Consider the following 5,700-nt stretch of genomic DNA (forward strand, 5'->3'; position numbering starts at 1 on the left):
AAATCTACAAGCCTTTCTAGATGCTCTCTCTGGAGAGATGGGACGAATCACTAGGTTTATGGAGAGCTTTAATGACAGATTAGAGCTTCAAGAACAACAGACGAAAAGACATGACCACAATGCCACAAGGAGGGGTACAACAAGAGCTTGTCCTAGTACTACACCAATTAGATTTCAAACTCCTGAAGATGAGGAGGTTGATAATCCTGATCATTACTTTAGGGATTTGAACAATAAGTTAGGAAGGGTGCAAGGAAGGAAAAGTGTGGATTACCTCAATAGGTATTCAATCACAAAGGATGAGCGGAAGACCATTCTAACACCAGTTTGGTCAAAGGAAGTATATGTAGATCAATGTAAAAATGAAACCATGAGATTTGATGTTATAAAGAAAGAAAAGGAGATTCAAAATAAAATTAGTGTAAATAAACAGAGTGCAAAAAAAGAGAAAGAGGAAAACGAAAAAGAAAAGAATGTGAGTTTGATAGCTAGGGCAAGTGAGGATACACATGCTTTGTACCACAATCAGCCTATACTTGTACCTTTGTGCAAGGGAGCTTATTTGGCCACTAATGATCTTAACCCATCCTTGCCAAGTGTGTTTGTTGATCTTTTGCAGGACTTTGAACATGCATTTCCAGAAGAGATTGCCCAATCTTCATTTGACGGTAAAGAGGTCGTTCTTGCACCATTGACACCTCAAGAAGTGAATAGTGATCAGAAAAAGTTGTTTGAGAGAGAGAAAGAGGAGTTCACTAATGACTTTCCTGAAGAGTTGCCTAGTGGATTGCCACCTTTGAGAGGGATAGATCATCAAATCGACTTCATTCTTGGCTCCAACATTCCAAATCAACCAGCCAATAAAAGCAATCCAATGGAGACAAAGGAGTTGCAAAGGCATATTCAGGTTGCAGCAACCAATGGAGTTCAATACGATCTAAAAAGGAGAAGAAGAGTAAAGAAAAGGGCATGGATTCTAAGGAAAAGTGGACTGATCCTCGCAAGCAAAAGGATACCTCAACTTTTAACTAAGATTCGAGGACGAATCTTTTTGAGGAAAGGGGGAATGATATGGATCCATTGGTGCCTCCTAATGGATTCTAGTGGACTTTGCTTGGATGTGGTCTTATCCCTTATTGCTTGTTTTGGTCTAATTAATATGTAAGGGATATGGGCCCATAGTGTTTATTTAAGTTGTTTTGGGTTGATTTTATGATGCATGCAATCTGCCCAATATTAAGTTGTCTATTTTGGGCTAGAAATGATTCTATTTTGTGTGTACTAGTTAGGCCCATGTGTTTTGGCCTTAGGGCAGCCTAGTTAGATACTCTTCTTTAGGGTTATGTTTGTTTGGGGCTTATATATAGCCTCCTTAAGATGTAAAACGGGATTTTTTTGCCAACCATTGAATTGAAATCAAAACAAAACGTTTTCTTCTTGTTCTTTCAAGAACACACGACCCTAGCCAATTAACAAGTACTCTTTAAATATTGTTCGATCTAGACATTATCTCTTTAGATCTTGTTGGGTCTAGACAATTTCTCATTAGATCTTCTTGGATCTAGAATTTTCTTGTTAAATCTTCTTGAATCTAGTTTTCTCTTTGTATCTTCTAATTGTTTGCATCATTTTCTAGTTACCCTTTTGACTAATTCAAGATCTATCTTTGAACATTCTTGTTGTTTGCTTATTTCTTGATAAAAAAAAAATCTGGATTTGAATTGGTTGTTAAAGTCATTACCTACCTAAAATTGAATTGGGAGACACAAAAGTCATTGTTGGACTAAGTCATTACCTACCTAAAATTGAATTGGGAGACACAAACCCTCCACTTATACCTTGTTAAGCCCTTACCCTACCTAAATTGGGTCACATTTGTAGGATAAGTGAGGATATAAATCAAAAACGTTGTGCTACAGTAACTTGCTACAGGAACTCAGAAGCAAACTTGCTACAGTACCTTAAAACGTCTGCTACAGGAACTCAGAAGCAAACTTGCTACAGTACCTTTAAAAAAAAATTTTTTTTTTTTTTTTTGGGTTTTCTTTGTTTGCTAGCTTTGATTGGGTAGAATTAATTAAGTCCATATTTGGTTTGCTTTGTAGTGAACTAAATTCATACATTATATCCAGAAAATTTTCTTTTAAATTCTAATTTCTATTTCTTGTTTGTGTGCTATCTTTGCTTCATTTATATTTTTAGGGTGTATTTGCTTGTTCCGACACTCTAATTAATAATCAAGTAGTACATTGTTTTGTTCTTGTGCTACCATTCATTTTGTTTGAGTTTTCTTTCTAGAATTGTGCTTACGTTTCTTTTGTTAAGGTTTATTTTCCTTGTGTTCTAAACGTGCTTTGAGATTGATTGGTTGGCCTGAAATTCTGAAGTACAATTGGAGGATTTGCATGGAGTGATTAAAGAGTGTAAACACGTGAGGGAGTGCTTTATCACTGACTCAAATGTTTTTGTGATTTCTATTTTGAATACTAACCGTGAGTGCAGGCACATTTGGAGATAATAGTGGGGAGGGAAGTCAAATGGAGGATCCCCAGTTGAAACTTGTAATGGAGTCAATCCTAGGACAGTTTACAACTTTCAATAATTCCGTCCAAGATATGAGAAAGGAGTTACAGGAGTTTAAAGCTGCCCAACGCTTTAATACAAGAAGAGCTCGACCTAGTGGTACACCAACTAGATTTCAAACTCATGAAGAGAAGAAGGTCGATAATCCTGATCGTTACTTTAAGGATTTGAATAATGAGTTAGGAAGGGTGCAGGGAAGGAAGAATGTGGATTACCTCAATAGATATTCATCCACAAAGGAAGAGCGGAAGACCATTCTAACACCAGTTTGGTCAAAGGAAATATATGTAGATCAATGTAAAAATGAAAGTATGAGACTTCATGTTGAAAATAAAGAAAAAGAGTGTAAAAATAAAATGAGTGAAAATATACTGAGTGCAAATAAAAAGAAAGAGGGAAAAGAAAAAGAAACCAATGTGAGTTTGATAGCTAGAGCAAGTAAGGATACACATGCTTTGTACCACAATCAGCCTATACTTGTACCTTTGTGTAAGGGACCTTATTTGGCCACTAATGATCTTAACCCATCCTTGCCAAGTGTGTTTGTTGATCTTTTGCAGGACTTTGAACATGTGGTTCCAGAAGAGATTGCCCAATCTTCATGTGAGGGTGAAAAGGTGGTTCTTACACCATTGACACCTCAAGAAGTGAATATTGATCAGAAAAAGTTGCTTGAGAGAGAGAAAGAGGAGTTCACTGATGTCTTTCTTGAAGAGTTGCCTAGTGGATTGCCACCTTTGAGAGGGATAGAACATCAAATCGATTTCATTCTTGGCTCCACCATTCCAAATCAACTAGTCAATAGAAGCAATCCAATGGAGACAAAGGTGTTGCAAAGGCATATTCAGGTTGTAGCAAACAATGGAGTTCAATACGGTCTAAAAAGGAGAAGAAGAGTAAAGAAAAGGGCATGGATTCTAAGGAGAAGTGGACTGATCCTAGCAAGCAAAAGGATACCTCAACTTTTAACTAAGATTCGAGGACGAATCTTTTTGAGGAAAGGGGGAATGATATGGATCCATTGGTGCTTCCTAGTGGGCTTGGATGTGTTCTTATCCCTTGTTGCTTGTTTTGGTCTAATTAATATGTAAGGGATATGGGCTCATAGTGTTTATTTAAGTTGTTTTGGGTTGGTTTTATGATGCATGCAATCTGCCCAATATCAAGTTGTTTGTTTTGGGCTGGAAATGACTTTATTTTGCGTTTTAGAGTTAAGCCCATGTGTTTTGGCCCTAGGGCAGCCTAGTTAGATGCTCTTCTTTAGGGTTATGTTTGTTTAAGGCATATAAATAGCCTCCTTAAGATGTAAAACAAGATTTTTTTGGCATAATTTGAATCAAAGTCAGAATTGTTCATGCTCTTGCATGTTCTTCTTAATTAGAGTGATTGTGAGAATTTGCTATCCTCTAATTGCATCAAGAATTAAGGTAAACTTATCAATTTATTTGTGGCGTTTATCTTGTTCTTTGCTCGATTATTGGTGTTACCGTTTCATTATAAACGTGGGGTGCCATAGAGCGTTTTAATCTCGATTATTGGTGTTTCCGTTTCATTATAAACGTGGGGTGCCATAGAGGCGAACTTAATCTCATTCCTTTGATTTCCGATCCCGGTTCCTTATTTTTGCAATCTTATTTCAGGATGTCTAATTCATCTAGAGACAAGGATAATAGCCCTCTCAAAGTTGAAGATCCAAAACTACAAGCCTTTCTAGATGCTTTCTCTGGAGAAATGGGACGAATCACTAGGCTTATGGAGAGCTTTAATGACAGACTGGAGATTCAAGAGCAAAAGACAGAAAGACATGACCCTAATGCCACAAGGAGGGGTGCAAGCACTTCCAAAGAGCACTCTAGACAACCTTGGCATGAAGAGTATGAAGAAGAGGATGATGAATGGCATAGAGAGCCTATGTGGGCAAGAGGAGGTAGAAATGAATGATACGGATCAAGGAAGCAAGGTGAAGGATCCTCTAGCTCTACCCGTGGGGCCAATCACAAGAGCTCGTGTGATACGGATCCACTACTGCCAACCACCTATGAAGCTCAAGGGAACAAGGACCACAACAATGGCAATCCATTAGCACTTCCTAGTGGACCAATTACAAGGAGCCGTGCAAAGAAGTATGGAGCAACCATGTCCTTATACATTCAAGAACAAATCACACAAGAGCTCCATGACCTTGCTTTCAACAAGTGCTATGAAGAACTTGGAGGAACACCTAAGTTTCTCACATTAATAGAAGCACAAGTTGAGTGGGAACCATGTTTGGATAGCACGCCCGTGCAAGGTGGCACACCCCAGGCCGTGCAAGCTACTGCCTTTCAAGGAACAACACATGACTCGGAGCACGCCCGTGCCATTCAGCAAGCCCCAAGTCGTGCACCTTACTGACTCTCGCGAAGGAAACTCTTCCATGCGCGCACGCCCGTGCAAGCTGACACGCCCCAGGCCGTGCACTTCTCTGCCTCTCGCGAAGGAAGTCACACCATGCGCGCACGCCCGTGCGCCTTGGCACGCCCTAGACCGTGCACTAGCCTGCCTCTCATTAACATAGTTAGTTATTTTGAGTTCTTTGCTTTGTAAATGGGTTGGGCCTCCTATAATTCGACCCCCCATGATTATTTTAGCCTTGGTTTGTTTAGATTTAGTTAATCTTTAGTGGATTTGGATTAGATCTCCAAATCCTTAAGTTGTTATGATTTTGTTAGTCAACTCCTTAGTTGGTTTAGATTTGCTAAATCCTACTCCTTAGCTAACTCTAAATCCTCTAGGGATCTGGACCTCTTAGATTAGTATAAATAGCTTGTTATTTTGTAAAATTTTACACATTATTCAATCAATTAAAGAGAGATTTTCTTCTTCCATGCCTTTGGCGTGTTCATGTTTTTTAGAGAGTGTGAGATTGCATTCTTCTAATTGCATCAAGAATCAAGGTAAACTTATCAATCTAATTGTGGCGTTTATCTTATTCTTTTTCTCTATTATTGGTGTTCTTGCTTCTTTAAGCTTTGGGTGCCATAGAGAGGGGTTTAGTTTGATCTTGGATCTCTTCCAAAACTTGTCATAGAGTTCATGAAATTTATTTTCATTGGGTTCCGCGTCAGTTTGGTATCA

Source organism: Jatropha curcas, chromosome 9, assembly GCF_041381405.1.
Source record: "Jatropha curcas cultivar XTBG-Jc1 chromosome 9, XTBG_Jcur_1.0, whole genome shotgun sequence".
NCBI classification, from domain to species: domain Eukaryota; kingdom Viridiplantae; phylum Streptophyta; class Magnoliopsida; order Malpighiales; family Euphorbiaceae; genus Jatropha; species Jatropha curcas.